This window comes from Lagenorhynchus albirostris, chromosome 1, assembly GCF_949774975.1.
Source record: "Lagenorhynchus albirostris chromosome 1, mLagAlb1.1, whole genome shotgun sequence".
In the NCBI taxonomy this organism is placed as follows: Eukaryota; Metazoa; Chordata; class Mammalia; order Artiodactyla; family Delphinidae; genus Lagenorhynchus; species Lagenorhynchus albirostris.
This window is the reverse complement of record NC_083095.1, coordinates 67294913-67305524: the sequence shown is the minus strand read 5'-3', so window position 1 is coordinate 67305524 and position 10612 is coordinate 67294913. Positions and strand designations below refer to the sequence as shown.

General features: G+C 37.6%; 1 protein-coding gene and 1 pseudogene across 7 annotated transcripts in view; one reads left to right on the top strand and one right to left on the bottom strand.

The window, feature by feature from the left end:
• Positions 1-10612, top strand: part of AP4S1 (adaptor related protein complex 4 subunit sigma 1) — a 59788-nt gene that overhangs the window by 2245 nt on the left and 46931 nt on the right. Inside the window, exon 2 of one of the 7 annotated variants that reach the window (XM_060144037.1) lies at positions 101-289. The exons of 5 other annotated variants lie outside the window; for them this stretch is intronic. The gene's annotated coding sequence lies outside the window, so the exon portion shown is untranslated. Of the gene's footprint in view, positions 1-100; positions 290-5901; positions 6000-10612 lie in introns of those variants that run through there. One more of the 7 variants, XM_060144043.1, reaches the window with a different exon arrangement.
• Positions 3835-5020, bottom strand: LOC132530596 (small nuclear ribonucleoprotein G-like; annotated as a pseudogene).

Sequence of the window (10612 nt, the reverse complement as noted above, 5' to 3'; positions counted from 1 at the left end):
GAGAGGATTGGACTTGTTACCCATGCTGCCATGTTTTATTTACATATGAAATGATGTCTGAGGTCGCAGAATTATTAAGAACTATTTCTCCATTTCATAGCAACCAACATACAACCAGCTCATTCAATCTTGTTCATTTGCGAGGGGCCTCAGAGCACGTAAAAAGTTCAAAAATTCTGTACTGCCTCAAGACCCATATACATCAAGAAAAATTTGTGAGAGGGTGTGACTGATCTCCCTTACGTTGGCATCAAAAGAAGAGGAGCATACCCACTAATATTTCCTGCTGGTATGTCAAGTTCAAGTAAAGACTGGATTTATAATCCTTTTTCCTCCCCACTCACCTTCAAAAAAACCCGAACTCTGCTCTTCTATTACCTATCATATTAAGTGTCACCACATTCAAACCTGAGGCCTTGCAGTCATTCTAGTACCTTTCCTTCACTTGGTCCCCTCATCCAATCCCTTTCTCAGTAATATCTTTTATATCTATTCCATATCTTCATACATGTCTTAATTTAAACCTTCCCACCTTTACTGTTCCCCCGCCTTCCACTACCACTGATGCCTGAGTGATCTTCAAAAGTCAGATCTGATCCTATCATTCCCTGCTTAAAATATATTAATGATCACCAGACTTACAATAAAGCCCAAATTTTAGCATAGTATATAAAAGTCCTTATTGCCTAATTTACCATCACACCATCATGGTATCCCATTCTCTCCAGCTAATCTGCAGCACCATTTTGGGTTCCTCAAATGTGTAATGCTGTTTCATTCCACAAGAATTTAATACATGCTGTATCCAACTGGCTTTGCTTCCCTTCCTTCAAAACTCATCTCAAGTATTTCTTCCTCCAAGAAGCTTTCCAGATCCGTGAATTATTTAGTATAGTATCCTAATAGTATCCCATGCTTAACTCCTAATACTTATTACATTGTATTTAAATTGTCTATATATGTACTCCTCGGTGACACTCATACTAAACACTATGAAAGCAAGACAGTCACATAACAGGTACTGCAAATATTTGCTTCACTTATTTACTTTTTTTTTTTTTAATTTCTGGATTGGCTACTATTTTTCAGATGCTCTGTTAGTCGCTGGTGAACCACTGTGAATCAAACAGATATAATCTCTGCCTTCACAGACTTTCCAGTCTAGTTTTAGGCAAATTACTTAGCACCAAGCACCCTTACTTCCTCAAAGTCTTATCCAGGTCTGTCTCTTACACTCCCTATTTGAAGAATTCCAGTTGAACATGTCTGGATTCACTTTGTCCATGGTTTTATAAATGTCAACAGTGCAATCCTAAACCATATTCTTCCCATATCATAGTAATTTATCTGCAGGATTGTAGCCTCCTAGAGGGGCAGGACCTATGCCCCTCTTGTTGAAAACTGTACCCCCAGTGCCTGGGACAGTGAAATCCCCAATAAATGTTTGATGAATAACTTAAATTCATACTAGACTAATATGAATATTTTTCCTTCACCTCAGTCTTTTTTTTTTTTACCAGTTTTTGCTACCATTGTACCAATTATCTCTTGAGGTTCAATGACCAGAACTGTCATGAGCACTAATAGTAAAAGACACCAAAATTTTCTCCTCTATCGGGAGATTATTTTTTACAGTATTGATGTTGTGCTTTGTGTACATGACTCCAAGGACAGTCTGCAGTGAGCTCCTAGAATCTTGTTCTCTGTAGGTAATGAGCTTTCCCAGGCTCACATACAACTCACCTAACTGGAATTCCCTTCCTAAACTGTGACTGAGTCATTTCCTCTTTTCAGCATCAACCTTTGAAACTTCTTGTTTGTTCTGTCCTTTCATCAATCTTGTTCATTTCTTCTCCACTCCCATTGATTCTCTCAGTTTCGATGCCTGCCTATTTATATCTTTAATCAGTTTAGAATTTTAAGGTTTTTTTTCCCCATTAGCTAATCTTAGACACCTGTGTTTTTATTCTACCTGACCAAAAAGAGACTTGTCACATTTCATGTGCATATATTATATCAACAAAAGTATGTTAAGGAATTCTAGTCTTTTAAATACATCAGAGTGGTTAACACTCAGATGCCTTCTTCCCAGTTACTGCAATACCTGATGTACAAAGTGTTTTGACCCTGACTTTGAGAACTATGTGAATTCCTTCCCAGACATCATATTATTTCATTGGTACATACTTCTCTAGGCATCTTTAACAGATTTTTTCTTTAACATACCACTATACCATTATCACACCTATAAAATTAATGGTAATTCCATTGTACAGTCATCCTACTAACAAAGAGCTCAGACTGGTTCATAATCACTGATCTAGTCATCTTTTTCCATCATCTGAAAAGATTGTGACAAGTATTCTTATCTCTATGAAGAGAGAAAGCTGAGATAAGAGTTCTGGGTAACTTCCGCAGCCCTTAGTAGAATAGGAAGTATTCCTACTCTTACATCAGTGAGTATACATGTTTATTTGGAAACAAGAAATAAAGTCTCCCTTTACAATTCTGCCTCCTTCTGTCCTGTCAATGGATTTAATATTACTACCTCTGGCCCCCAAATCATTTGCACTTTTGAAATCATTTTTTAGGTAGTTTCAGGGTGATTCAGTCACTTGGGGAAACTACATAGTGTTTACATTTATAAATATAGAAAACAAATGAATATTAGAGCCCAGAGAAATATCTTTGAGAAGAGTTGGCATGTGTTCAAAAACCAAACGAGCAAAGTGTATAATGGAGATGGAACAGAAAAGGAGGCAGCTTTGACCTGCACTGTGGTTTAACCAGCATAATAAGATCAGGTATCTACTTTTCATTAAAGCAGTTGCTTGTGGCTAAGAAAAGTATAGAAATATATGCAGGATACCTGAACTATTCAAATAGTATATTGTGTGGAAAAGAAAAGGAATAGGACCTTCACAGATTACAGAAAAATAGGCACCAAGACCTTCAGGAAACTGTGCATGCTATATAAAATTCTAGTCCAAGTTCATTCCTGGATTGTCTCCTGGGTAATATGATTCAGAAAGCAATAGGCTGTGATAATACTGTATAATAGCTAACTCATAGAGATGTCAAAATTGAAAGGGAAAAAAGAAAAAAGGATTGCCTGGAGCCAAGTCCCTCCTGAACATTGGGTAAAAGTGAACAACCAGCTCTATAAACATGAGAACCAAATGACTGGAAAATGTGACTGAATGGGAAATTGCCAAAAGTTTCCTAGGTAATAATTTAACAATCTTGGAAATGTGGTTTGTCTCCTGTTGGAGCAGCAGGGGAGAATGTTCAGAAGAATGGTACCAGACATGGACATCTTGCCTGGGAAATCTCTGCTAAAGACAGTTTCCTTTGGAAAATGTTTTAAATTTGGCAAAAATTCACAAAACCTTATTTTTCTATGATAACATTTTTAAAGATGGTAACCTTTAGTTTTGTCTATTAATAGACCAACCTAAAGTACCTGACAATTACCCTACAAAAAAAGATTAAAGAATTATTTGGAGCATTTTTAAATAACTCCTATTGCTCCTTTTGTATTATAGCTTTCAATATAGTAATCAGATGTTGTAAATCATGTTGTGCATAAGACTTTTTATTTTTGGCCGCACAGCATGTGGTATCTCAGTTCCCCGACCAGGGATTGAACCCATGCCCCCTGCAGTAGAAGCTCCAAGTCTTAACCAGTGGACCACCAGGGAAGTCCCTAGACATTTTTTTTTTTTAACATCTTTATTGGGGTATAATTGCTTTACAATGGTGTGTTAGTTTCTGCTTTATAACAAAGTGAATCAGTCATACATAAACATATGTTCCCATATGTCTTCCCTCTTGTAGACATTTTTATTTAACTTTTTATTTTGGATTTCAGTCATTCAAAAGTAGGAAAAAAAAGTCTAATGAATTGCCATTTTCAACAGTTATCAAGATTTTGCCATTCTTATTTCATCTATTCCCCATTTTTTCTGTGTGAGGAATTTTTTTTGACTATTAAAAAAGTTTAACAAGAAAGTTTAATATGAAAATGTACACTGCTCAATTTTTTATATGATAGTAAAACAGGCCCTTTGGAGATGGGACATGAGGAAGCAATTGATATCTTTGATGAACACAACCTTTGTTTATACTCATTCCAAGGCTTCTAACATGATGATACTATTTTCCCTTATACTGCCATTCCAGTGTTGTTCTGTCACCCACCAATTGCTGTCTCTGCACATTCATCTATTGAAAGATTCATAAAGGAGTCAAGTCCCCAAAGATTCCTTGGACATGTCCACCACCATTTGATTTCAGTGATAACTTCTTGTCCATACATGTTTCAACTCAGGAGGGTGAGCCTTGCTTATGGTGTCTACTCAACAAGCTCAAAGATACCTTGAAATGGAATTCGTGGCCTTCCTCACACTTCCATGGCCGGCTCTCAGAATAATTTAAAGTAAATCCCAGACATCATATTATTTCATTGGTATATACTTCTCTAGGTATCTAACAGATTAGGACCTTTTTATTTTCAACATACCACAATACCATTATCACACCAATAAAATTAGTGGTAATTCCATTACACAGTATAATCCCTAGTCCATCGTCAATTTTCCCCAATTATCTAAAAAAAATTTTTTTTAAGAGTTGGTGATTTCAAATCAGGATCCAAACAAAATCTATATATTTCCTTTATTTGCTGTATCTTTAGGTCTTTTCTTATTTGTCTCCCCCCTCACCCCCACATCGTCATGCCATTTATTTGTTGAAGAGGTGAGGTTATTTATCCTGCAGAATTTCCCACATTTGGCTGGTTGCATTTTTATTGTATTATTTAGCATATTCCTTTCTCCTCCGTATTGTCTGTAAACTAGGAGTTAGATCTAGAGGCTAGGTTTGATTCAGGTTTTAATTTTTTTTGGTAAAAATATTTCTACATTGGGGATGCAATGTACTTTCTATTGCATCACACCAGGCAGCACATAATGTCTAGTTGTCTCAGTTTTAGTACTGTGATGTACTAAACTTGATCAGCCTGATCTAGCTATTGTCAGCCTTAGCTAGCTAGCTAGCTGTCTTTTAACACATATATCGTGCTCTACTCTCAACAGTTTCTGCTCAGCGCGGAGTCTGTCTTTCTATTAAAGAGCTTCCACTGGATGTTGCCGAGCCTTCGGGGTCCTGATTGGGACCTTTCCTTGCACTCATTGGCAAAAGAGATCCTGCCAGATCTCCTCCCAGTTCTCAGTGTAGTACCTAGATTCCCTCCTGGGGTCCCCATGTCAAGGAGGGGGGGAGGCGCCCTTCCTTTGGATAATGACTTGGTGATTTCTGGGTTCCTTGGCTCTTTTGACCCTTACAGCACCATATTTTCAAACCTCCACTTCTGCTGGCACAGGTGTGGTTCCCCCTTTCTAGTTGCTAAGGGTAGTTAGTGTTCTGGAGTTCCAGGGGATGTTTTTCCCTTGGTTTTTGGTAAAGATGTTACTGTATAGTTTTTTCTTTTTTTCCATCCTCGTGGCTCTCACTGTTTTTTGTAAGGGAATCCCGGGAACTTCCAAAACTGCTCTGCTACTAACACCACTCCCTTGCTTTTCTGCACTCTTGGCGTTTTAAGGTTTAAATTGCCTGCTAGTTAACCTGAATTTATTTATTAGAGCCCTGCTATTGAAATAACTTATTTGATCACTGCTAAAATAATTGTGACATTTTTGCTATTCAGAGATGTGAGATATAAGTGAGTGTAAATTTAAGTATGAATAATATCCTCTGGGAACAGTTGGGCAGGCTCTTGTCTGACAACTTTACTCTCCTATTTACATTTTCAGCCAGGAGCTGTAACATGTTGCTGTACTTTACTGTGAAATTCAGTAAAGCAAAAAGTGCTCCTGGGCAAAGGGCAGCCAAGCAGTCCACCTGAAAGGCTCTGTGTTTACCCTGACACCTGATCGGAACAAGAATGATACTAAATTCAGATACGTGTCTGAAAACTTGCCTTGGACAGCATTTGCTGGGTATGTTTTATCTATTGGAAGTAGAAAGGGAGATTAGCTGAACTCGCTAAGAGAGCGAGTCAGACATAAGAATTTTGGAAGTTTAGGTCTGATTACAAATGTTAAACACACTGTAATAAATGCAGTAGTATGAGCTTTTCTGTCCTAAAGTTTCACATTATCTGATTAAGCCACTTCTTGGGCTTTAGGCTCCCTGTTGAGATCAACTGAAAGCAAATAGTCTGTTAGAATTGTACCTTTTGTGATACACTCTGGGGTCAAGATTAAACCTGCCAAAATATGCACATATAGCCATTAGCCAGTGAAAGCTTCTGAACAGAGGGTACAAACTGGGTAGACCTAGATTTACTCTAGTGAATGGAGAGTGAAATTGTACGTCCATGGTCATATTACAGCCGTCACTGAATTACTGGAGTCTTGAGGCAAACCTGGAGGTAAAGAGCAGTGGGTGAGAGCACAGACACTGGAGCCTGGCTAACATGATTGAGTCCTTCCTCTGCCTTTTTACTTGGTGACCTTTGGCAAGTGACTAAGTTTTCATATCTGTGAAGTGGAGATAAAAACAGTCTCTAACTCATAAAGCTATTATGGGGATTGAATGAGTGTAGGTAAAGCGTTCGAAACAGCAGCGCCTGGCTGTTTGGTAAGCACTGTGTGTTTTCTATTGTTATTAAAGAGTTGTTTTGTTGGGTTATTAGGACATCTTATCACAAAGGCTGAATAATGCCTCTCAGGTTACAGCAGCGGATTCTTTCATGACCACCATCAAATATCAGGAGCGTTAATTACTCATTTGAATTAGAGTCAGTTGTGGCCATGTAACTAACAAAAAAGATAGATCCTGTTGGTTGAGTAAACTGCTCCTCAAATTAAGGTTTAATACAGTAATTTTTGTGTTTCACTGTTTCTTTTAAAGTAATGATCTGCAAAATGGAGCCATAATTTTCTAAGTGATCTCTTCAGGACTGAAAAATGTTAATGTAGCTTTTAATACTGCTTCATTTTAACTCAAGACACGCTTCATTTAATTAGGAAGATCTTAAATAATAATTTCAATATATAACTGTAGTTTTACAGTATTCTTTTCTTTTTTTTTAACATCTTTATTGGAGTATAATTATAATTGCTTTACAGTCTTGTGTTAATTTCTGCTGTATAACAAAGTGAATCAGCTATATGCATAACGCATATCCCCATATCCCCTCCATCTTGCATCTCCCTCCCACCTTCCTTATCCCACGCCTCTACGTGGTTGCAAAGCATCAAGCTGATTTCCATGTGCTATGCAGCTGCTTCCCACTAGCTATCTGTTTTATATTTGGTAGTGTATATATGTCAGTGCTACTCTCTCACTTCATCCCAGCTTCCCCTTCCCCCTCCCCATCTCCTCAAGTCCATTCTCTACGTCTGTGTCTTTATTCCTGTCCTGCCCCTAGGTTCATCAGAACCATTTTTTTTTTTAGATTCCATATATATGTGTTAGCATATTGTATTTGTTTTTCTCTTTCTGACTTACTTCAGTTTGTATGACAGACTCTAGGTCCATCCACCTCACTACAAATAACTGCTTTGTTTCTTTTTATGGCTGAGTAATATTCCATTGTATATATGTGCTACATATTCTTTATCCATTCATCTGTCAGTGGACACTTAGGTTGCTTCCATGTCCTGGCTATTGTAAATAGTGCTGCAATGAACATTGTGGTACATGACTCTTTTTGAATTATGTTTTTCTCAGGGTATATGCCCAGTAGTGGGATTGCTGGGTCATCTGGTAGTTCTATTTTTAGTTTTCTAAGGAACCTCCACACTGTTCTCCATAGTGGCTGTATCAATTTACATTCCCACCAACAGGGCAAGAAGGTTCCCTTTTCTCCACACCCTCTCCAGCATTTATCGTTTGTAGATTTTTTGATGATGACCATTCTGACTGGTGTGAGGTGATACCTCATTGTAGTTTTGATATGCATTTCTCTAATAATTAGTGACGTTGAGCATCCTTTCATGTGTTTGCTGGCAATCTGTATATCTTCTTTGGAGAAATGTCTGTTTAGGTCTTCTGCCCATTATTGGATTGGGTTGTTTGTTTTTTTGATATTGAGCTGCATGAGCTGCTTGTATATTTTGGAGATTAATCCTTTGTCAGTTGCTTCCTTTGCAAATATTTTCTCCCATTCTGAGGGTTGTCTTTTCATCTTGTTTATGGTTTCCTATGCTGTGCAAAAGCTTTTAAGTTTCATTAGGTCCCATTTGTTTATTTTTGTTTTTATTTCCATTTCTCTAGGAGGTGGGTCAAAAAGGATCTTGCTGTGATTTATGTCATAGAGTATTCTGCCTATGGTTTTCTCTAAGAGTTTTATGGTGTCTGGCCTTACATTTAGGTCTTCAATCCATTTTGAGTTTACTTTTGTGTATGGTGTTAGGGAATGTTCTTATTTCATTCTTTTACATGTAGCTGTCCAGTTTTCCCAGCACCACTTATTGAAGAGGCTGTCTTTTCTCCATTGTATACGCTTGCCTCCTTTATCAAAGATAAAGTGACCGTGTGTGTGGTTTTATCTCTGGGCCTTCTATCCTGTTCCATTGATCTATATTTCTGATTTTGTGCCAGTACCATACTGTCTTGATTACTGTAGCTTTGTAGTATAGTCTGAAGTCTGGGAGCCTGATTCCTCCAGCTCTGTTTTTCTTTCTCAAGATTGCTTTGGCTATTTGGGGTCTTTTGTGTTTCCATACAAATTGTGAAATTTTTTGTTCTAGTTCTGTGGAAAATGCCATTGGCGTTTGATAGGGATTGCACAGAATCTGTAGATTGCTTTGGGTAGTATAGTCATTTTCACAATGTTTGTTCTTCCAATCCAAGAGCATGGTATATCACTCCATCTGTTTCTATCATCTTTAATTTCTTTCATCAGTGTCTTACAGTTTTCTGCATACAGGTCTTTGTCTCCTTAGGTAGGTTTATTCCTAGATATTTTATTCTTTTTGTTTCAGTGGTAAATGGCAGTGTTTCCTTAATTTCTTTTTCAGATTTTTCATCATTAGTGTATAGGAATGCAAGAGATTTCTCTGCGTTAATTTTGTATCCTGCTGCTACTCTACCAAATTCATTGATTAGCTCTAGGTGTTTTCTGGTAGCATCTTTAGGATTCTCTATGTATAGTATCATGTCATCTGCAAACAGTGACAGTTTTACTTCTTCTTTTCCGATTTGTATTCCTTTTATTTCTTTTTCTTCTCTGATTGCTGTGGCTAAAACTTCCAAATCTATGTTGAATAATAGTGGTGAGAGTGGGCAACCTTGTCTTGTTCCTGATCTTAGTGGAAATGGTTTCAGTTTTTCACCATTGAGAATGATGTTGGCTGTGGGTTTGTCATATATGGCCTTTATTATGTTGAGGCAGGTTCCCTCTATGCCTACTTTCTGGAGAGTTTTTATCATAAATGGATGTTGATTTTGTCAAAAGCTTTTTCTGCATCTATTGAGACTATCTCATGGTTTTTATCCTTCAATTTGTTAATATGCTGTATCACATTGATTGATTTGCATATACTGAAGAATCCTTGCATTCCTGGGATAAACCCCACTTGATCATGGTGTATGATCCTTTTAATGTGCTGTTGGATTCTGTTTGCTAGTATTTTATTGAGGATTTTTGCATCTATGTTCATCAGAGATATTGGCCTGCAGTTTTCTTTTTTGTGACATCTTTGCCTGGTCTTGGTATCAGACTGATTGTGGCTTCATAGAATGAGTTTGGGAGTGTTCCTCCTCTGCTATATTTTGGAAGACTTTGAAAAGGATAGGTGTTAGCTCTTCTGTAAATGTGTGATAGAATTCACCTGTGAAGCCTCCTGGTCCTGGGCTTTTGTTTGTTGGAAGTTCTTTTTTTTTTTTTTTGTGGTACACCGGCCTCTCACTGTTGTGGCCTCTCCCGTTGCAGAGCACAGGCTCCGGACGCACAGGCTCAGCAGCCATGGCTAATGGGCCCAGCAGCTCCATGGCATGTGGGATCTTCCCAGATTGGGGCATGAACCTGTATCCCCTGCATCGGCAGGTGGACTCTCAACCACTGCGCCACCAGGGAAGCCCCTGTTGGAAGATTTTTAATCACAGTTTCAATTTCAGTGCTTGTGATTGGTCTTGTTTATATTTTGTTTCTTCCTGGTTCCATCTTGGAAGGTTGTGCTTTTCTAAGAATTTGTTCATTTCTTCTGGGTTGTCCATTTTATTGGCATAGAGTTGCTTGTAGTAATCTCTCATGATCCTTTGTATTTCTGCAATGTCAGTTGTTACTTCTCCTTTTTCATTTATAATTCTATTGACTTGAGTCTTCTCCCTTTTTTTCTTGATGAGTCTGGCTGATGGTTTATCAATTTTGTTTATCTTCTCAAAGAACCAGCTTTTAATTTTATAGATCTTTGCTATTGTTTCCTTCATTTCTTTTTCATTGATTTCTGATCTGATTTTTATTATTTCTTTCCTCCTGCTAACTTTGGGGTTTTTTTGTTCTCCTTTCTCTAATTGCTTTAGGTGTAAGTTTAGGTTGTTTATTTGAGGTTTTTCTTGTTTCTTGAGGTAGGATTGTATTGCTTTAAACTTCCCTCTTAGA